This window comes from Protopterus annectens, chromosome 11.part0 (assembly GCF_019279795.1).
Source record: "Protopterus annectens isolate FY-2018-M chromosome 11.part0, PAN1.0, whole genome shotgun sequence".
NCBI lineage: Eukaryota > Metazoa > Chordata > Ceratodontiformes > Protopteridae > Protopterus > Protopterus annectens.
In genome coordinates, this window is record NC_056745.1 from 870,927,287 (window position 1) to 870,952,106 (window position 24,820).

Consider the following 24,820-nt stretch of genomic DNA (forward strand, 5'->3'; position numbering starts at 1 on the left):
GATTATCAAACGAGAGACTACTGTCCACCTGTGTCCCAAGGTCTCTTATCACACTTTTGGTGTTAAGTAGACTACCAGCTATGTGGTAGTTCACGGGTACAGAGTTTTTACCAAAATGGATGACAATGCACTTTTTGGCATTGAGCTTGAGGCCATGGCTTTGGCACCAGGCATCTGTCTCAGTGAGGCCCTTTTGTAGGATGCCCACATCGTTAGGAGATTTGATTATGGCTCCTAGTTTGCAGTCGTTTGTGTACTTTGTTAGCCAAAGACCTTCTGTGTTAACCTGTACTTCAGAGAAGTAGATACCAAACAGGAGAAAACCTAGCAATGAACCCTGTGGTACTCCACTTGTCACTGGTCTGAAGTTGGATTTAGAGTCTGCTACTTTCACAGTGTGGGTTCAGTCAGTGAGCCAGTTGGCAACCCATCTTGTGACATAGGGATTTATACCTAGTTTAGTGAGTTTGTCTATAATTCCAGAATGGGGGATGGTGTTGAAAGACTTGGCGAGATCGAAGTTAGGCTGTGTGTACCACCTTACCCTCATCTACAGCTTTAAAGACCACTTCAAAGAAGTCTATCAGGTTTAGGAGACATGATCTGCCTTTTACAAACCCGAACTAGGTAGGGTCCAGAGTTTGGAGATTACCAATGTCATTATTTATAAGTTCCATGATGATACGCTCCATAGCCTTGCAGACCAGGCTCGTCAGGCTAATGGGGCGGTAGTTCCCAGGGTCCATGGTGACTCCCCCTTTGTGGAGTGAGATAACCGTTGCTGTGCGCCATTCAGTGGGCACAAAGCCTGAGGTGAGGCTATGATTGAACATGGTACTTAGGTGGGGTGCCAGTTCGTTCTGTAGTTCATGTAGAATGCAGCCTGGGATGTTGTCAGGTCGCATGGATGCTGTGTTCTTGGCTTTGGAGAGTGTGTTTTTTATCTGTGCAGCTATGATTACAGGTACTTTGCATTCTTCCGGTATAGAGATGGGCCCTTTAGGGGATGAGAGAGGGGTAAAGTTAGCACTGAACCTATCTGCCAGGATGTTGGCAATATCAGTTGGTTCTGTATATTTAGTGCCATTGTGCTGTAACTCAGAGCAGATATGAGTGTTACCATTGAGATTCTTGACAAAGCTATAGAATGCTTTGTGGTTATCTTTAGAATCAGTGGTGATTTTGTTTTCGTAACTAGCTTTGGAAGAATTTATGAGGGATCTCAGCTTCTTACTGAGGTTGACCACGGAGTTCCTCCAATCATGGGATTTTACTCTTTTTTGCATCAGTTTCTTTCTTCTGTTGTAGAGTTTGTTTATAGCAGGGGACCACCAGATTGGCTTCCTTTTTTTGAAGGATAGTGTCTTGGTTCTGTTAAGGATTGCACAATCCATGCACTCGTGTAAGTGCTTATAAAGTGCAATTGTATAGGATTGAGCAGTCGTATCTCTATTGTATGTCAGCATGGGTGTCGTGAAGTTTGCCACTTCTGTCTTAAGAAGCGTGAAGTTGGCTTTGGAGTAATTTTTTACGGTGGTTTCCCTAATGGGGGGGTGGGGCTGGGATGTGGATGACTAGGGTGATTTGCTTGTGGTCAGATCTGACCAATGAGGAACTGACCTCTGGTGTGGAACACCAGTTGCCCATGTTGGTAATGACCAGGTCTAGGATATTGCTGCCCCTGGTGGGGGTGTGGATAAGTTGATCCAAGCCATTGGAATTTATGAATTCCAGAAAATGTTGAGCACAAGAGTTGGTACATGAGTAGTTTTACCAGTTAATGGTGGGTTAGTTGAAATCGCCCATTATTAGGGTGTTAGGTTGTACCCTAATATTTTCCAGTGTATCAAGAAATGAGGAGTGGGAATCCTGGTGCATGGTGGGGGATCTGTCACAAGCTACAATTTGCATTGCAGTCTTGCCCAGAGTTAGTTGCACTTGGATAATCTAGATGCATTATGGTGAGCAACTAGCCTGGAGGTGTGGATATCCTTAATGAATATGGACATGCCTCCGCCTTTAGTGCTTCGGTCCAAATTAGGTTGCCGAAAGGTGTGGTATGAATTATAGCCTGGTAATGCAGGGGTGCTCTCATGAGCCTTGAACCAGGTCTCTGTCACTGCACAGATGTCGATGTTCTCCATTTTATGAAGTGCCTTGAGTGAGTGTATTTTGAGGTTTAGACTTCTAGCATTGAGTAGCATTACCCTCAGATTTTGCTTGCTTGTACTTGTTATGGTGGTGAATTAGTCATTTGAATATTGCCTAAAAGAGGCACTATAGGGGTGGCAAGAGCCTTAGCCAGTATCCGGAATCCCAAGGGTGACAGCTGCAGACCATCTCTGGCAAAGCATCGTGGTTTGTTGATCATGTCATCCCAGGAAGTCAGATACTAGATCCCCTTAGAATGACACCAGAAGCTTAGCCAATTCTTGAAGTCAATCATTTTGTCCTTGTACTGTGGTATCATTCTGGGTGATGGCAGGATGCTACTCAGGGCTAGGGTCATACCTGCCTGGGCTACAAGTTCAGAAAGCTCCTCCATGTCTCTTTTCATGTAGTCCAGGGAGGTACGTCTCAGGTCATTCACACCAACATGGACAATGACAGAGTCATATTTGTACTTGCTGTGGAGTGAGCTGAGTGCATGCGTTATGTGGCAGATCCTGGCACCTGGCAGGCAGCTGATGACAGTGACTTTCTCCTTGTTTAGCCTGGTGAGTGGAACATCAGTGTGCCTGACTATAGAGTCACCTATGACAAGAGTGTTAGGTACGTTGTTATGCCTTATGGACTGTGGTTGAGTGGCACACTGAGTTTGTGGGCTATGTGTCATTTGGGTTGTGTTGGGGGGTGGAGGTTGCTTGCTTTTCTGCTTTGGAGGTCCTTGTTGCTTGGGTAGATTTTTTTTGAGAGCCTCCATGAATGTAGGTGTGTGTTTTGTGTTTCTATGTGTGTGTTTTGGTGGTGTAAGTTTTGAGGGACTATGTGATGAGTGTGGTATTGTGCAAGTGCTTACCTTCTCCTCTTGACCGTCTAGTCCAGTCTTGGGTGAAGAGAGCTTTGCTTCCAGTTTGGTTATATAAGTGCATCTCTCACAGGTTGTAGTGTTGGGTGGTAGGAGGAGAGGGTTGTCTGTGTACATGAGACAATTGCTGCATTGCCCCAAGATGCCCAGATTCATCAGGTAGACAGGAGAAAACACTGGGAGCTGACCCTTAGACATGCCTGGATAGGTGTTTATTTAAGTACTAGAAACTGTTTTCCTCTAGACAAGTGAGGAAAGTTCAGTGCTGCAGTAATTTGTAGCTTATTTAGTGCTTACAATGAGTTCTGAACAATTGCTGAGCTCAAAGAAACAGATTTGAGTACTGAAACTAGAAAACTGGCTAGTTCTAAGAAACAAAATCAAGCTAGAAGGCTTCTCTCCAACACAGAAAGGCTTGGGGGCTTAGAAGCTTACAAACAGTCCTGGATACAGCAAATCTGCATCTGGACTAGGCAACTTTTAGGAAAGGCAGTAAACAAGCTTAGAAAATGTTTTTTTTTTTTTTTTTTTGTAAAGTGGAAAGGGGAAAGGAGGAACAGAAGTTACCTGGGTTGGCCTTTTCAAATGTTCTCCCTGGAATAGGTAGAATGAGGTAATGACACTAGACCGGGAGGAGTGTCCCAGATCAAATTTACAGTAGGGGCGGGCAACTGCAAAGCCACCAAGTATAAAAACAGGATACAAAGCGGGAGGGAGGGTAGGAAACAAAAATCAGAACAAACAAACCCAACCAGATGCTTAACAATTGTAGAAACTTCTACTTAATACCTCACACACAGTGAGTAAAATAAAAGTGCTATAAATAACTCAGAAATAAGCAAAAATAGGATACTTAATGTTATATATCTCAGATTCGTTAGCTCAGAGCCCTTCCTCTGACTTCCTCCGATTAGCTCAGTGTGAAATGGCAGAAAAAGTCACAAGTTAACTTCTTAAGTAACATATATACATCTACATATATAAATATATTTCTTCTACTGTTGAATGACTGTGCTGGATGATATGTTTGAGAAAACATAAAGTTTATTTATGTGTGAGATGGCTTAGTGGTAAATCCCTTTGGCTAGGGTGTAGAGGGTTCAGGGTTCAAGACATGCAAGGGCTGATTATTTTGTCACTGGGCAGAACAAGGGCGGCTGTTGGATACAGAGTAATTAAAGCACTTTTAAGCAGTTGTAAGCAGATTTGTGTGGGTTTGCGTGACGGTAACCAGTGCTAACTTTCTGTGAAATTTTCTTACACTCAGTTTGCTTCTAAATTGCTTACCCTGTGGAGGCATTGCTTACACCCGCACAAACAGAATTAAACCCACTTACTGCTGCTTAAAAGTGCTTACTCCCGCTTACCCCTGTGCTAATTTCTTTAAAGGAAAAGAAAAAGGGCTGATAGGAAAGTGGTGAAAAAGGGGGACAAAGAGGGAAGACATTCGGAAAATAGCTAGGGATGTGCAGGGCTGGTGTAGGGAAGGTCCATAGCTGCTCATTTCTTCTACAGCAACAGCTGTGCATATACACTGATTTGGAGGTAGATTTGGACACTCAAACCCCTGAGAGAGGGGTGAGGATAACAGTGTCCAGTGGATACATGTGTGAAATGGACAGCTATGTATGGGGCATGATTTTTTTTGGGGAACAGATCACACTTTTTTTCTTTTTTAAGGTGAGAGTGGGATGTTGGGGAAGGATAGTAGGTATGTTTGGGGAGGTTGGGTAGGATGACAGACAAGACAGACAAGACAGCATACAGGGGTGGTATATGACATATGTGGGGGGTAAACACCTTGGATGGAGAGGGGTGTTTGGAAGTTGGAAGCCCATGAGCCCCCAAATGGAAACAGTGGGACTGAGGTCCCCAGCCATGGGCAGTCACCACTGCACCTTCACAGCCCCAAAGGTGGCTGTGCTGGTGGCTGGGTAGAAGGGGCAGGCTGACCCTCTAAATGCACCACGCAGCCCTCAAGCTGGCATAGCTGATCTCCAAACTCCATGTGGATCTCACTACACATCAGACCCCGGACCTGACGATGGCTGACAGTTTCCTGTCCATGCCCGCTCGCAGGGGGGGGGTGAGCCCCATCCCCTGAGGCAGTTCCACCCAAAGGTGGTGCAGGACCAGAGGACGAGGAGGTCCTGGGGTGGGTACCAGATGTGCTGTTGGGAGAGGTGGGTTTGCTGGGACCAGCCTTCCCAAACGTGCTATGGTGTTGCAATTTTAAAACATATGTGGGTTAGTAATAGTCAACACATTCGAGGATTAGGTATAACAGCATGCATAGATATTTCCATTAACCCAAAACACCAGGTATGGAACAGTTGCATAGCAAACAAAACACATGCATATATGGAACCACAGTGGCCATTACAACAGCATTCAGGTTACATTGATGGCAGCATGCCACCAATGTGGGAGTATTTCAACATGGCACATGCATAGACACACATTTCAATATTTGTCAAACAATAGGACATATGTCCCAACAGTAGATTTAATTGTACACATACCCTTTGAGTTGTGTATTTAGATTATTGTTGCAGATATGGTGGGGGGAGAGAGAGATGTCAGTTAACAACTTGCATATCCCTGTAGTTGTCACTACTTTCTTAGTCACTGGTGTAATCTGTACCTTACAGGTATTATTGCACTACCCTATGGACTTAGTTTGGACAGTGGTATGTTTGTAGACAACTATATACGTGAACTGTGTTTTACCTACAATATATCTCCTACCTGGTATACCTGTGAAGGTATTGTTTGTTAACACTACCTGACTGTTTCTATGCATATTCCCAGATTCCAGATTGATGTTATGCACATACCTCTCAATTTCTTATTGCACACACTTTGGTGAAGGCTTGACAACATGCAGGTGGAACTGGGACATATTTTTACAATTGCCCTCATAAACCTTTGGTGAGTTGCTACAATGACAGGTTTGTTTTCATAGACATTTACTGAGTATTTACAGGTCTGACAATCAGGTGTTTGTCATTAAAAGCTGGCTACATTTCAGATATCATCACACTGATTTGCCAGGGAGACAGGGTAATAGGCAGCAGATATGGGCCACTTATCTGGACATTCCAAATAAATCTGTATGGTTGAGGGGTATGATTATGCATACAGCTTACTACCACTCCCAGGATTCGAACAATGGCTGTGTCTGCTAAAAATAAAACAGTGTATATCACGGTTGAGTGTGCTATTTTGATATTATTGTGTATCGCTTCACTGTTTTCTGTCTATAAGTCTCCCGTGGTTTTACAATCTGACCTTGTAATTACAACAGTCTTATACAGGGATTCCTAGACAGTTTTATTATGTAGCACAGTGTGGGTGACAGTGATGAGTAATACATTATTATTCAGAGAAACTACAACACTAACAATGCCATACAATACCAGACTAAACAATACCAGTCCAGGATTTCAATCTCTTATTTCCAGGCACAGTTTTCATATCTGACAGACCTGTGGAGGGAATGTTTAACACTACCTGAATGTTGCCACACATATTATCAGATTCCACTTTATTATTATGCACATACATCTCACTCTGTTACTGCACATACTCTGGGCATAGCTCCACAACATGGGGATAGAGATGAGACATAATTTGCATATTACTCTCATAACATTTTGTGGAGTTGTTACAGTGATAAGGTTGTTCTTATAGATATATTTCTGATGGTTATGATGTCTGAAAATCAGTTGTATGTCATTATTTGCTGCCTAAATTTCTGGGATCATCCCACTGATTTGCCAGGGGGATAGGGTGACAGGCAGAAAAACTAAGCCAATTATCTGAACTTTCTGACAATATTTGTACAGTTGAGGGGTATGATTATGCATACAGCTTACTACCACTCATAGGATTTGAACCATGGCTGTGTGTGCTAAAAATGCAACAGTTTACATTACAGTTGAGTGTGCTATTTAGATTATATTGTGCATGTTTTCACTGTTTTCTATGTCTCCTTCAGTTGTACAATATGACCTTGTGATTGCAACAGTCATATACAGACATTCCTACACATTTTATTTATGTAGCACAGTGTGGGTAACAGTGCTTAATACAACAGTACTATTAAGAGAATGCAACATTACATTACCATATGATACCAGAGTAAAGACAAGCAGTCCAAGAGTTAGACCTTTATTGCCAGGCTGTTACCCTTTTATTTACATACAACCTATATGAGACTCTTCCTGCCATATTGTCTGGTTTGTTCAGTACATCCCATACACAATACAGGTTTTATACTGGCAATTAACTTTCTACTACTTTTATATGTATTTCTTATGACAGTAGATGCAAGATTATTACTAACCTGCCTTGCGATGCAGCCTTTGCAGCCTACATGCATGAGCCTCCTGATTCACAGTACACCCATATTATGGATAGGTATGGCTAAATATTCCTCTTATGTCTGTGACAGTGGCAATGGAGTGGGCTGTGAATCAGTCGATCATGTGAAGGGGACCCCCATAATATACATGAACTAGGCAATTATTAAACAGTTAGTAGAATGAGTACTTACACACTGCCGGGACATCACCCTGCCTAGCTTCTTGGATCCACTGATCCAAGAGCTTCCTCTTTCTCTGTCTCAGGTCAGCATAGTGATGCCTAACCTGCTCACCAGTTCGAGGGATGCCAGTGGCACTGGTGAGGTCACAGGCGAGACGGTCCCAGGCTTCCACTTTATATTGGGAACCCTGGTACTGACCCTGCAGCAGTGTCTCTTCATGGTCTTTTGCCAGGAGTCCTGCCATGACCTTAGACTCCTGGGTGCCCCAGCGCTGCACTCGGAAGCGCAATCATTCCCCAACACCAGCCATTGTGCCTACAGGAGGAAGCTGCAACCAGTTATGAGACGTATTCCCACCTGTGGGGTTTAAATAGGGCCGATTTCCCACAATTTGCCATGATTGGACAGTTTTGAAAATTCTAAGCTATGGACAAACCTGGTTACCTAAGGTTGGCATTGCTGTAAGGGTAATACCAATGGGCAAATCTATTTAGCTGGGCTATGCATTGCTTACACCTGGTAAGCAGAGGTGTGCAATGCTTAGCGTTGCTTATTTTTAAATTTGCGCACTATTTGCTGTTTGGCATTGATTTATCATTCATTACATGTTATATATTTGTTTAGTATCTGTGATTCATGTGTATGTACACTGTATGGGGTACTTGTGTTTATTGGGGGATTTCACCACTTTATTATAATGACACCACACATCTGGACTTAATGCAGTACTCCAGTTCACATATATATGTTATTTAGTAGGCTATACAACAAAAAATTGTTTATAGTTTCCTTTCACATGTAAATTGTGATTTTGCTATAGTGAGGATCTGTTTGGGTATACCTCAGGTTTATGTGTACCTGTGATATCTTACTGGTTAACTGCTGTGACTGTAGTGTACAGCGTCCTGGGTTCATGACCTACAAGAGATATTATTTTGTTGCTGGGCAGAACAGGGACTGTTGGATACAGAGTGATTAAGGCACTTTTAAGCCCTTGTAAGCAGGTTTGTGTGGGCTTGCGTGATGGTAAGCAATGCTAACTTCCGGTTAAATTTTCTTACACTCAGTTAGCCTCTAAATTGCTTATCCTGTGTAGGCATTGCTTACCCCCATGCAAACAGGCTTAAACCCACTTACTACTGCTTAAAAGTGCTTACTCCCACTTACCCCCACACTAATTTAGAAAGAAATGAAGCATGGGTCTTGGGAAAGTGGTAGATTTGGACACTTTATACATTTTTTACACTATTTGCTGTATGGCATTGATTTATCATTCATTACACATTATAACTTCGTTTAGTATCCCTGATTCATGTGTACATATACTGTATGGGGGACTTGTGTTTATCTGTGGATTTTACCACATTATTACAATGACACCTCACATCTGCACTTAATGCAGTACTCCAGTTTACAAATACATGTTATTTAGTAGGTTATACAGCAAAAAAAATGTTCATAAATTGCTTTCACGTGGAAAATGGAATTTACTACTGTGAGGATCAAACTGAGAACGATTGCTTACAAAGTGAGTGCTCTAACCACTACACTATTGCAGTACTGCTTCGACAGAATGTATCTTGCTATTTACCTTCTTGTGCCATTTAAGCTAGAGTATGCATAACTAAGCAATGGTCAAACCTGCACAGCTACGGTTAAATTTAATCAGTTTGATAACAAAAAAAAAAAAAAAAAATCTAGTGTTATTTTCTCTAGCAAGAGACAGGTTTCACTTATTGCTGTGGATTTCTGCATGCTTCCGCACATTTGACAGAAATCCTGGTGTGTTTCAGTTGCTATGAGCATAGGGTTTTCCTGGAAAGTGGGACTTTGACCTTTGCAATGGCCTTTGCAATGGCTGTGGGTGTGTTTTGTCCTGCAACATGTCATGTTTGTACACTAACAGTCCCACTTTGGGCATTTGAATAGGTGGCAACCCCCTATGAGTGTTCTCGCTCATTGTAATTGCCAAACAGCAATTCTTGAGTGCAGGGGCATGTATATTGTGAGAGGTCAGTTCTCAGACACTTCCCCTGCACTCGTCCACTCCCTGTGTCTGTTTAGGAGCAGAGGCAGCACGCCTTCATAACTATGCATGGCACGCTGCTGTGCTGCTCTAAAACCGTCGTTTCCATGCAGGAATAAGCTATTCCTGCATGGAAGTTTACTGAATCCTGGGGTATGTCTTTGCAAAGAGCCTGTAATATCTTCTGTTATTTTATCCATCTTGGGAATCCTTTTATATAACAAAAGGCATCTAAAATCAAACTTGTGTTTTTTAATACAAGAAAGCATTATCTGTCTTTCAGTTATTTGCAATCCTGTCTACATAAGATGAGATACTAAAGGTCTTTGGGCACATCATTTTAATAATTTGCAATTCAACATGCTTATCTAGGAACTCCAGTATTTCAACTTTGGTACAATATGCTGCTTTCTTTACCTCTTTTGAGCCAGAACATAGATGTGATTTTACTTATACCTTGCTTTTGTGCATCTTTAAAATTTGCTTTCCTTTTGGCAAAATGTATTAAATCCTCCAGTATTTAACAATGTGTCAACTTCACCCTTCAGGCAAATAATTTGAACAATGTGTTCTGACACACAAATGTTGGAATGCCAGCACTGCATTCTCCAGATATATCTGCCTCATAATATCATTAATTTTTCTAGTCTACATAAGGATCTGAACTTCAGGGATTAGCACAAGTAATCCTTTCTGCTATAAAAATGTCCACTAAAGCCATCATTGTATAATAGGTCATGAATATTTGCCTGTAGCTACCTTTTGAGCCTTGACACTGCTATGGGTATCTGAATCATTACTGGCAAAACTTCCGTTCTCTCAACAGTAAAGTGATATTCTCATGACATATCATAATTTCATCCAGTATCAGCCTTAATTATTTACTTATTGCAGATGTTATGGCTGACTGCTAGCTTTGTTATTCATGGAATTTGACATCCTGTAACTGGTTGTAGGTCTCATGTAGCTCAGGCATCCTTCTATATTGCATGTCCTTCTTTAATGTTTCCAAGTCTTTTGGGTTTCTAATACTATGTTAGGACTGAACCCCAATCCTAAGTCAAAGTATGATTCAAGTTCATGAAATTAGTATTGTTTCAATCTTAGGTGTTTGCCAGAAGTGCTCTTTGCAGCACCCACAATGTGCCCAGTAATGACTCCTTCTTTAAGTCATATGAAGTTACATGTTTCAGTAACATATCTACGTATGATTGTAAATTCTTTTTTATAAGGCCCATTGCTCCTACTACTACTGGAACTGTCTAGGTATCCTTCTTCCACATTGCCCTCATTTCTGTCTGCAAATCCTAGTATCTTATAATTTTGTGTCTCTCTGACTGGATGTAGCAATTTCAATGATCAATGATAATTTTCTTCTTGTCATTGCCTACTATATTTGGTTTTCTTTCATCTATTTTTGAACTGTTGGTAATGAGTGATCCCATGAGATATAAACTTCATCATTTTCTATAATGCTTTTTGAATCATGTTGCCAGTGTTTTTCAGCTACTTCAATATTATGTTTCCACAATCCCCAGTGCAACAGTCTTGCCACATTATTATCCCTTTCAATATACAGTTCTTTTGCCATTATTATATCACAACCAGCAACAAGAACTGTGATGGTTTCCAATTCTGTTTTACAAAACCTACATTTGTCTGTTTCTCCCACATGTTCACAGGACTTTGTAAACAACATGTACTTAGTCCTCTATCTTGGGCCACCAAGATTAACCTTTCATCTTTTGGTTTAAATTCACCACTCCTTAGCCATTCCTGCATTTGATCCTGATCAACATGAAGTCATTCCAAGAGTTGTCTATACTTGCAAGTGTGTTTATGCATTTTCTACATTTCATGATTTCTCTTCTGATCCTTCATCTTATATTCTTTCTTTTGTTTGTTTTTTGGCACATTCATTTGCTGTCTGATTTTTATCTACTTCTGATTTCATTTCCATTCCCACTTGACTATGCTTCTGCTAAACTAAGCAGAGAAGTCATCTTAGACTTATTTTCCTCATGTTTCAAAACTTTCGCTATGTTTGGGTCTTGTTAGGTCAGTATATGTATATGCGGTCCCATGATTGCAGATCTATACATGTAATCAGTTTTGAGGAGGCCCATACGACCTTAAGAATGGGAAATATATAGTCTTGGTATACACTGATTTTTACAAATCATTTGATGAGCATGAAGCATCCTTCTTGGGGCCAGTCAGTCACTCAAAAAGGACATGAAGAGCAAATTGGTTTATAGCTTGGACTTTGTCCCTAGATGTCAGTGCTGTTTTCAGTATTAATTTTAGTCTTTTCAAATATTCCTTACTAAGTTTTATTCACATTTGTTCATGTTTTATTGTTGATCCTTCATCATTTTCCAAATATTTATACACTCTCTTTTGCTCAAGTTCTTTTTTTTATCATGTTGTCCCAAACTGGTGTTTACTTGATGCTGCAGCGTTCCTGTTTTAAAGGTTGCTTTTGCATATTTATCAAAACCAAATCACATTCTTATACCATCTGAAAAAGTTTTGACCACTTGCAGTTGTGCTTTCCGTTCCTTATCTGATGTACTATACAGTTTTAAATCATCTACAAAAAGAAAATGAGAAGTCTTTACAATTTGTTGTTTTCTGGAAGCCAAATTGTAGCCATGGCCTAATTTGTTAAGTAGACAGCTTAATGGGTTAAGGGCAAGATAAAAGAGCAGCAGTGACAGAGAGCCACTCTGCAATATCCCCCTTTGAATTTTTATCCCTAGAATAATAATTTGCCCTTTATCATGGCTTAACTACAAAGTGGTTTGCCACTGTTTCATGGTTGCTGTAATGTAATAAATCAATGTAGGGTATATCTTATACATTTTACACACTTTTATCCATGAATATGGGATACTGTCAAATGCTTTTTTGTAGTCTATCCATGCCATACATAGATTCTTCCCCTTTTTACAGTTCTCCATTATGACTTTATTTAACAAGACAAGATTTTGCTTTCACGTGACTTTCTTTTCTTACCCCTTTTGTTATATTTCCATGATTGAGTTTTATTCTAAATGACTATAAACTTTGTCAGCATCAATTCCAGTACACAGGTTATACATCATTAGAAGGCATGCCATTGGTCTATACTTTTTAGGATAGCTGGTAGGTTTGTTCTTAAGTAGGAGCATTGTTTTTCCTGTTGTTAACCAGGTTGGTGTCTGTTCTTGGTGCGCATATAAATAGTTCTTACTCATGCTAAATTTTAATTTAAGATGTTAATACTTTTAGCCAGAAGTTAGGTACTACATCTGGGCCTGGAGTTTTCCAAATGGGTGCTTTTCTTTACTTTGTTTCAATCTCTCTGGCTGTTACTTCATCCCATTTCATATCCTGTGCAATTGAATTTATTTTTTGTTTTAATGTGTGGGTTGCCTGATGCACTGGATTTAATTCACTGTGATCTTTCTTCCATTTTTTTCTAGCTGCTACATATCAACTCAGCTTTCTGAGACTTCTGTACAGTACTTGGCCATGTCCAATCAATTACAGCAGCTTATTTTTGGATATCTGAACTGCAGAACAAAGCTAGAACTAAAGGATAGTACTTGCAGCACACTTTCCCAGAAAGACTACTAGATGATGTATACGGTCTGCAGATGCTCCAGAAATTACCCTGGAAAGAAGTAAGCCAAATGCAAGTGTTTTTGCCGTGGGGAAAATCCCCCCCCAACCGTTAATTATATATACTAACTCCAGGCAAAATTCCCCTACCCAGGGATTGTTTTTCTCATTCACCTGTCGACCATTTGTTTGCATCAACCAAATGGTGTTGACCAAACAGATATTGGCATAGCTGGTCATTTGACTAGATGTTGTACAACCACAGATATATAAATATATCTATATCTATATACTATCTATATACTATATATATATATATATATATATATATATATATATATATATATATATATATATATATATATATATATATATATATATATATATATATATATATATATATATATATATATATATATATATATATATATATATGTATATGTTGAATAGAAAGTTTGGCTTTGGAAATACATAAAAAGTAGTATTGTTTTTTGAGTGCTGGATTTATCAAAAGGTGAAAGATTGAGTGTTTGTGGTTACTGTAAGTATGGCATTGTGTTTTCATGCCAAAATGTTTGGATATACTGACATTTTTAGAATTAAGGGTGGGAAAGTCTTTCAGAATTAAGGGTGGGCAAGTCTTATGTGTGAGCATTTACAGAAGAGGGTTAGAGTAAGGGCTTGAAGTGGGACAGATTTATTGTAGTGCATGTGTATTGGTATGTATAAAGCATGTATGAGTGTCTAGTCTAGAGGTAGTGTTATGGAAAGGGTTTTCATAAGGTTAAAACACTGGGCTAATGATTAGAGGCAGAGTTAGGTTTAGCATGCATTAGTTAGGATGGACAAGGAGTGGGTAAGTACTGTGAGGCTGTATGCAGGTATACATGTGTGCATGAGTGTGGAGTGTGTTTAGGTGCATCAGTGGGACTGTATGGCAAGTGTGTGTGTGTGTGTGCATGTGTGTCTGTGTGTGTGTGTGTGTGTGTGTGTGTGTGTGTGTGTGTGTGTGTGTGTGTGTGTGTGTGTGTGTGTTTGTGCATGTGTGTGACTGTTCTAGTGTCTAAATGAGTGCATGTGTGGCAGAATGCATGCATATGTGTGTGTGTGTGTGTGTGTGTGTGTTTGTGCATGTGTGTGACTGTTCTAGTGTCTAAATGAGTGCATGTGTGGCAGAATGCATGCATATGTGTGTGTGTGTGTGTGTGTGTGTGTGTGTGTGTGTGTGTGTGTGTGTGTGTGAATTTGTGTATGACTGTTCTAATGTCTATATGAGTGTATGTGCGGCAGAATGCATGCTTCTGTGTGTGTTTGTGGGTGAGTGTATGCTTGTGCATATCTGTAGGTGCCTATGAAAGGGAATCACTTGCCTTAAGTGTTAGATTCAAAGACATGCAAATAAATCACTAGTAAGTTTTTGCTCAATTTGACAAGTCTGTGGAATGGCTTTTATCACTGCAGTTGAAGATGTCACCACTAAAGATATAGAAACACTAGCAGTGCTATGCCATTATTGCCTCTAAATACTCCTGCATATCAAAAATCTTTAAATCTGCAAATGGTATTATTTTGGTGTATATAAAATGTATAACATCCATCATACAATAAATAGACACAAACACACCACACACACACATACACACACACACACACACACACACACACACACACACACACACACACACACACACACACACACACATTCACATACACAAGTACACTGGTGACATACCTCTAAGTGCAAGAAATCTGGACAAATCCAAAAATAATAGGGGGTACAGAGGTATGTCACCAGGGACATATTTTAATCAATGTTTTTATAAACGTAGAAAATTACTAGAGCAACAGGTTTTGCAATAACATGCTTTTTCTGAAGTATAGCAAGTTTCAAATTGAAATGCATGTTACTAATTAGTGACTTCAGTTCTCAATGATTTTCAGAAGAACACAATTTTATGAGGATCACAAAAAATATAAGGAACATTCTGCAAAAATCTGGACATTTGAGATGTATGAGTGGTGAAACACCTGGTAAGTATAAACAATACATAAATATATTCTAGTGTACTAAGACAAAATATGTTTAAATGCTTCATAAAACAGATATAGAGCACTTAACTATTCTTGGTAGCACAAAAAAAATCTTTGAATTCACATTTTCTTTTTTTTTGACAACTCAAGGAAATGAGTTGCATCTGCAACAATGATGATAGGGTCATTTAAGTTAAATGTTTTAAACAAGGCAACCTAGCAATGAGTCTGCTTCAACATATATTTTGTTTTAGATATTTAAATGTAATATAAACATATAACCTCTTCAAAAATAAAACTATCCTCAAAAGTTATGAAGGCCATACTTTTCCCTTCCATTTCTCCAATAGCATACAATTAAACACATTTTATTACAGGCAGAAAAACGTGATGAGTTAATGACCAGGATTCAAATACAAAAACTGTTATACAGAGATTGTTTTCTTCTTAGTACCATATAAGCTTGAATGGCTGCCAGCTCTAACAGGTGAATTTCCACAATTCCCTAGTGGTAAATCTTCAGAGGTTACAGGAGCTTGTTGCTATGTGAACCAAAAGGAGCTCCGAGCAGAGCTTGTGGACTATTTTCAACTCCTTGTTGTCATGCTGCTACATTCATCAGCCCATTTGGCACCTGAGCTTTGAAAAGGTTAATGTCTACATCACAAAAAAACAAGCTCATGTTGACAATAGAGAAATCTAGTTTAAGTACTAGCTTGTGAATGGCAGAAATGCAAATACCAGCTGGCACACTGCAAGCAAATTTATTTGATGAAAGTATACCATGTTTTGATCACCATTTTCAAAACAACACAGAATTTCTTTTAGCAGTTCTCAGAAGCATACTAGAAATTAGTAGTGGCATAAGAAAGCTCAAAGGAGCAAACATCTATTTGCCAAAATCACAACATGGATTCTTCCCAAAGCAAACATAGCAGTTATCTGTTCTGATGGGATTACTGCTAGCTTATCATATACATATTTATCCATATTCATTAAAGCATTCAAACACATCTTTTACAAAAAATGTTGCTGGTGCTTTATAAATCTGATCTTATTATGTGCCTTTTTACAAAATTTTAATTATGCTTCAAGGAGTATAACTTTTCTGCTCATAGAATCTTAAGCTTGTCTACACTTGTCATTTTAATTGAGTTACTAAGTTTAAAATATGTTGTACGAGAGGAGTTATAATTTAACAGAGTTGTGATATCTCACGTAAAGACATAGATAGTGCAGACTGCACATTTATAACTAAAAACTTAATTTCATCTATAAGTACGTGATAAAGGAAATGCTGAAGTTGACTGCAGCCCACAGAATGAGTCTTTTCTCTTTTCTTCAACTGATCACATTTTGCTAGGAATCTGAAAATGCTATATAGTACGGTAAATGTGGTGTGTCATATAATGTGTTAATGCTGCAAGAAATTGTGTCTGTGGCTACAAACCTTACCTATATAAACCACATTAACCGCAACTGCATACTATTTGGAAAACAAAGAGAACAGAAGTTAGCCATTCATGTGGAAGACTTTGTTCAGATGATGAACAGAACCTAAAGATATATTTTAAATGACAGACTACACATTCCTGTGGAAAGAACATGTTTCTTTTTTTCCCTGAAACTATAGGGCCATGGAATTAGTACACGTAAGTAAGGAGGGAAGAAGCACTGGGGGAGGGAAACATGCTGAAAATTATTTTTCAGTAGTTTCACTTATTTCCAATTATACAAATACAACCAGTCAACGAACTACAGGAACTCTTGAAACACTTTACAAATACAACCAGTCAGCCAGTTAAGAAACAAAAATGCAACCGATTGATTGGATGACTGATTGTGCTTGTATTATTGGACTTTCTTTCTACCATTTCCTGATATAAAATCTTTTATGAAGACATCTAAATAAATTTTTGTGCACTCTCGTGACTGTAACAATAATCCTATAAAGACATTTGAGGAAGCAGGTGGACAAACATTCATTCTCTCATAACTTCTTTATCCTATCCAGGGACGTCGGGGAGCTATAAATTATCCTAGCACTCAGTAGATGTAAGGCAACGAACCATTTCTTGACAGGATATCAGCCTCTTGTAGACTTCCCATACTAATTCACTCACACACTGTACACATATCTACAGGAAGTTTAGAGGTTCATCTATCCATCTCTCAGCATGTATCTGAGATGTAAGAGTAAACTGGAAAACCCATTATAACCATATGTCACACAGGAAAACATGCAGAAAACACCAAAGCTTGAAAGCAATGTGCCACTCATGTACATGCTTATTATGTGATTGCATGTTGTACAGGTCAAAGAACTGATGATGAAAATCACACATTAAGGCCTAAGTGAGGGGTCAGTGTCAAACATATGAACTGTTAGGGCTAAATTTGTGAACAGCAGCAATTTAAAATATGATTTCAGTAAGGGGCTTCATCCGTCATATCACACCTGAGTGAATAGCCAGTCACTATTGTTGGAACACATCTTTTGCAGTTATCTTAATACTTTAAGATCAGAAGGAGTATCATTAACTAAAGTGAGGTGCTAAACAAACCATCCAAACTCAAGAAATTAAACATAGAAATCTACTTCTTTGTATCACACATTAAATGCAGCACTGCTTCAAGGCAACATGATACCATCTCAAGCTTCTGAATGACAGTGACTGGCAAATAGCAGAAGGCTGTCCCACTTACAATCCCTACTCTTTGACACCAGGAAGCCTCCTTTGGAGATATGGTCTACCAGGTAATCATTGCAGAGTCACAAATAGTATTTTACTTGCCTTACATGCATGTTTTACAGTTTGTACTAACCATACATAATGCTAACTTTACATTATTTTTTTCCAGAAAACAAATAATTGAAGTAAATAAATGTATCAAACCTTGAAATCAGGAGGAAAATGACAATTACATTAATTTCTAGATTGAAATAAAAATTGCAGTCTCTGTGTGCTTCAGTGGAAACAATAATCCTACCTGGTGTGTTGTCATCCTGAAAATTTAATCTGTTTATTCATCTTTCCAGATCTACTCAGATGATCTATACTAGATCAGGTCTTAATGATGAAAACCTGGCGCAGTTTTCATTGAGTATCACAGCAAAAATTAGAAGTGTATTGGGGTAAGATGACATGGTCATGAAGATATTATATCCTAAGTACATTTCAGTAATAACTGAAGTGTTTCTCATGCTTAATTCATTGTCACCCACTGCATTAAATACTTCTAGCAAATCTTTTAGCTCTGTCCTGCATGACTTGGCATGTTCTGCCTTTATTCAGGTTCAGCTGTGCTGTGTCACTGACCATTTGTTTTTTTGAACTGCATTACATGTTTGACATATTTTGCTGACAGGTCCTAGCTCCATTTTCATGTTCTGTAACTCTCCCAGTTCTCTTACTTTTTTCAGATGAACTGCTTGAACTTTTCCTAACTCAGACAACTAATCTGTATATTCCCACATGAACTTTTCTCAAGGTGGATAAATAGACCATTATCCATGTGTGTGTGTGTGTGTTTGTGTGTGTGTGTGTGTGTGTGTGTGTGTGTGTGTGTGTGTGTGTGTGTGTGTGTGTGTGTGTGTGTGTGTCTGTGTGTGTATGAATGAATGAATGAATGCTACTTCCTCAGATATAGCACTTCAGATAAATAAAAATAAACCTTTTAAATACACTGAAATGGGTATGCAATACTTTTTTATTGAAAAAAGAATCATGAAGCAATGGCAAAACTCTGTGAACTCATCATACAACTCATTTGCTGGAAAACAAGTTATTGCGCTTTTCTGTTTCCACTGAAGTATAATAGCCATTTAATAAATAGAACATCCTACTTGTGCTAGGTATGTGAGCTCTGTTTTTCTATACATTTAGTGAAGAAAGGTCATCCTACCTTGTTTCACTTGTGACTAGTAGCACTTGGCATTGAATGTTATTATTTGTAAGCAGGTAAGGTGCTGGGGAACCCTTTGTTGATAATGCAAGTCTTACAGTTAGCCGACATGAAATAACCCCATTTGTGTGGAATTAACTTGTTCACAGCTATAGCAGCATGTTTGTGGATTAGTTCATACTATAATTACTGAGAAATGGGCATTTGTCTAAATATAAATAGTTTTTCTCTCTGTTCTGTTTTCTTTGTCATTGTTCTAAAAGCACATTTAGCATACTCATTAGTTCAGTGCCAAGGTAATGGCAATAAAAAACATTGCATTTATAAAGTTTTCAAAGGGTCTTTTTTCAAGTGCTAAGGTTATAGCTACTTATATCTACATTTCATTTAACATTCTTCACAGGTAGTAGTCCAGAATTCTTATCTTTAACTTTTCAGTCTAATAAAACAACCTATTTCTTTAATGTAGCTTGTTAGAGATGAACAGTAACACTTTTTGGGAATGAATTTATTAATGTATGCATTACTATCATATTACTTGCTGAGTCATCTGTGTAGAAGACAGAGGTTAAATTCCCTCTTGCAAAACAAAGCAGATAATCAGGAACTGGAGGGCATCTCCTCATCTCTAAATACGATCTGACAAGTTAAGGACAGCACTGAGCAACTTTTAGCCACGTTCATGCCATCTGTCCACATAGTAAGATAAACATTGTCTGTTACTTCAATGCACTTAGCAAGATGCCTGACAAAACATCACACATGTTTTGAACTTTAATAAATTAGTAAAACATTTCAGTGCTATTCCTTTGAGAGATGGTGCCATGATTCAACCATCATCAATATCTGCATCACTACATGTGGAAAATATTTGCAGCAGATGGAAACTAATGACTATCATAGCAGATATCTTCCATAACATCCCATGTAGGGCAATTTGTTGCTTATTTTGGAAATGACATCAGCATATTAGGTTTAACTGCAAATTTGGAGCATAGGGATTTCTGGTCAGCAGGGAGGCAAAGGCATTTTTAATTACTAGTGCAGAAAGAACAAATGTAACAGTAGCGTAGCATTGTACAGCAAATTATTAGAAAAGTATTGGCACACATGCTTGTTATTCAGAATCATCTAGCAGCTGGACTACAAAAAAAGTGTACTTATACATTTTGTGTTGAAATGAAAGAGAAGATTATATGTTAATAAAACATCAGCAGACATTCAGTCTAATTGTGTAACTGGGAAAAATTCTCTTAAAATTGAAAAGTACTATCGCTTGTGTGATATTTATAATATTATTGCATAAAAACAGACACTATACTATGTTGTTTGTCAGAAGTGATAAAACACAAATTATTAGTTAAAAGATAAAACAAAATTTATGAACAGCATGCAATGTTCTATCATAACTAGAACTATGAGATAATCATAAATATGAAGGAACTCATGAGTTTATTTTGTTTGTTCTACAGGGTAGAACACTGATCCCCATGAATATTTTTCTGACTCAGTCCAAGCACAGTGTCTGATTAAATGACTTGTTTAAAATCACACAGACAATGGAAGTTGAGGGAATCAAACCTTACACCACTGGCCCACCAAAAAACTGCTTGTTGACAGCTCCTTAAACCTATAAGCCAACTACTAGGCAAAAATGTAAAGTCTGAGTTCAGTTTCAAAGCAAAAATAATTCACATTCCCAGTATTTGTGCAAAACATGTCTTCTAATACTTGTTTCTGATAAACAAAAGTGAAGATTATGCTGTAATAACAAGCATAGTTAAACAAATGTTGCCATCTGGTGAATGGAGCATTTGAGAATATGAAGAGATTTGACAACATCACAGAAATGCATACTCCATGTCTCTTAGTGAAATAGGTTTTCACTAAATGTAGGAGTGACTTATTTTACTGGAATGTTTCTGCACTGCCTTGAGATTCAATTTCAGATGTGAAAAAGAAAACTGTTCTTAAAAAAAGTTTAGTTTTACATTGCTTTATACATGATAAAACTGAATTTAGTATATAGCTTATCAAAATTTTATTTGACAAATGTTCATCCCATTTAACCTTAGTATGTAGTAAGAGTGTGTATATGTGTGCATATGTGCATGTTTTGTATGTATCCAGCTGAATACGAGTTTCTACATCTGAAGTTTGCTTTAAAAGGCAAATGTATGAGTGATACCAACTGCAGTCTGTAAGAATATAGATGAGGATTTACCTAATTGAGGTTATTTGGTTTTAGATTCCTTCTTATGCAAGGTGCTTATTAAGACTCTGGACAGGAATCAGTAGTGGCCCTAAACCCATGCAGTATTATACTCTATTCACGAGTTAAATAGTTTGGATTTAATAGGATTCAGAGATATACATAAATTTACTTATCTTCAGAAACTCCAGTTGTGCAGCTTGCTTTTCATGCAAATCTATACTCATGTGCAATCCCATCTTTACCCTCTTAATAAATAAATATATGCGTAAATGCAAATTAAGAAGTACAGAGCAAAGCAGTGCATGTCTGATAGAGGCAGACAGTAATGCCCACACTATCATACCCACAACATAACTTCTCGAAACATGTAACACACACAGTCTTAAAAAAATCTCATAATACATAGGAATACAATTGGGTTGGATTGCACAGCTAAGCTAATAAAGGCCCTGGTGGTCATTATCCTTCTATATAACTAAAAACCTATGAACCAATGCATGTGCAGTGCACCAATTTTTGAAATTTGGTTTGTAGACTAGCATGGTGAAAACTGAAAGTTAGCAGTATGCACAAACACATTTATTGGCACTGTCACAGATGTTTTTTCATGGATCCAAGCATGCAATTTGTTTTCATAGGTTAGGTAAAATAAGTTCAAAGACTATTGGCCATTGGTGAGATTGATCTCCTGAATCTGAAGCTGGATCTTATGTGTACCCATTTAATCATCCATTTCTTTCTTGAAGGTATAGATAATGGCTTAAATTTACATGAGAGAGGGAATATATTCCATGAGCACAAGAGTCTTTGAGATTAAAATTGTAAAATCTCATGGTGCAATATTTATTTTTTATTGAGGCTAAGTATCTTATTATGTTAGAGTAACCAGGAGAGTCTTCTAACTAAAGGTCTTTTAATGTTCTCTTATGTCAGTCATGGGTCTCCTATAAGAATGTAATAAGATCCAGGAAAGAGAGGGAGAAAGAGAGAGTTGTAATCTTTGATGATTTCACCAGCCTTGAATCACTTTCCCTTTGATTCGCTTTATACAGAATTTTTGTTCCTTCACAGATTGCACCAGATGGCATGTGAGTAGGTTACAAAAAACAGTGCACAGATTTTTATAATTGACCTGATAAGAGCTGTATACAAGGAAACAATTAATTACCTTATATTGTTTCAGACCACACGGAATATCCAGTGGATAAATTCATACACATTTCAGTTTGTAGTGATTATATAGGTATCAGTTTTTGCCTACAAGAACCTCAAATCTTTCACCATTTTGTCAACTTTTAGTCATTCTCCATCAATAGTATGCAGTTCTGGTTATAGGGTTTTGTCACACACCAGAATGCTGCAGTTTGAGCCAATGAAGACATGGCTAAATTTACTACTCCATTCATAAGTAATGTTAAGTGATAGTCAAATGGAGGTAGTGGCAGTGGGGTTAAGGATAATGATAGATATGTTGTTGCCCAAGAAAAAAGGTGCCAAAAATGATTGACCTCAGGACACAATCTTGAGGAACTCCACAGTTTACAGTGGATGGTGAGGGCAGGAGTCCTTCTATTCCTACCTGTTTTTCAAAACTGTGTAGACAATTCTTGACCCAAGTAATGATAACTTCATTTATGATTACATCTCAGTGGCCATGCATAATTCCATCAAGGAATATAGGGTTTAATGTTTTAGCTGCATCCAAGTATGAGTTGCATGGATAAGTAACCCTTCTTCTTGGGTGTCAGTCTCAAACACATTAAGTATACAAAAATGTCTTGGACAAAACTATACTGGATTAGGTCATGTAGATGGATGTTTCTTGTATCATAGAGAATATGTTAATTTATGATTCTCTCCATTATATTCCACAGCATGCTTGTGAAGCTGTTTTTTTCTGTAACTATTCAGGTCTATGGAATGGCCTTTCTTGTGGATTGGCACTACAAAGTTATGCTTCCAGATACAATACCATTTATGATGCCCTACTAAAATATGTTAAGGGGTAGACTAGGCTAGCTGTCATTGTATGAACTAGGCTTGCAAGTGTGTCATCTGGTGCCATGGAACTGGTGTTTCTGACCTTAGTGAGGAGAAGGGTGACCATCTGGATGTTAATTTGGATGGGATCATGTTGAAAGAAGAGGTCTGGATTTAATACTACTTTTTTGTCTGAAATGTTAGTATGTTAGCAGTACCTGCTTGCCTGTTATAGTGATGCAATTTGTTTGTAGCAGATAATCTTCTTTCTTCATTTTTAAGCAGATTATTTTGCCACCCATTTGTATTAGAAATTTTACATTTAAAGAATATTTGCTTATTTTGTTTGCTGTAGTGAGGTATTTTTTTTGGAAGGGGGCATAAAACACAACCTTGTTGCATCGGTGTTGGTAAGGGTTGAATGCTGTAAACACTATTTCATTTGTGTTTAACAATTTGGTGATTTTACAACTGTAATATTTAGGTTTATTGTAGAATTTCCAACTATATTTATGCCTCACAGTTGAATGCATCAGTGTTGTTGTTTAAAGTATCACACAGTGCAGTAAATAATTTGCCACTAGATTGTGAGGATGGTTTAATATACAGTCACAGTTACCTGACACAGGCCCCCGGATTTAGCAAGCATCCATGCAGGAATAAGGTATTCCTGCACGGCAGGGACCATTCCTGTTCAGCATGGCAGCGTGCCATGCATATGTATGAAGACATGCTGTAATGCTGTAAAACAGACATAGTTTCATTTATGAGTGAAGGGGGTGTGTCTGAGAGCAAAGCTCTCACAATATACATGCCCCCTGCACTCCAGAATTGCCTTTCGGCAATTTAAAATGTGCAAGAATGCTAGTAACACCCCCAACCTCTCAGGGTAACAAATCTGGTCAAAGCCATAAGGGACAATTGTCCCTACCAAGACAAAAGTTTTGTTAGAATAAAACATTTAGCATACGTACATAGCAAATGCCTCCCAACCCATCAGAGTAAGGAATGTGGACAAAGCCAAAAGGGACAATTGTCCCACAAAGCAGAAAGGTGATAGAATAACAGGTTCAGCATTAGCATTGATATTCTGAAGGGTACAAATAAAAAAACACAACAAATATATATTTTTTAAACATGCAATAAAGGTTAAGCATAGTTGCATGGGTGTGCCCGTTGCTTAGCTACACTTAGTCCAGCTTAAACAGCACATGAAGATAAATAGCAAGAGAAATCCAGCATAAGCACTACTGCAATGGTGTAGTGGTTAGAGTCACACTTTGCAAACAGCCATTCCTGGTTCTATCCCCACTATAACCAATTTGCATTTTACATGTGAAAAAAATACATATTTTTTTTAATAATTAGCTACTAAATAACATATATTTGTGAACCAAAGTACTGTAGTAAGCTCAGATGTGAGGTGTCAGTTTAATAAAGATGTGATACCCCCATATAAACACAAGTGCCTCATACAGT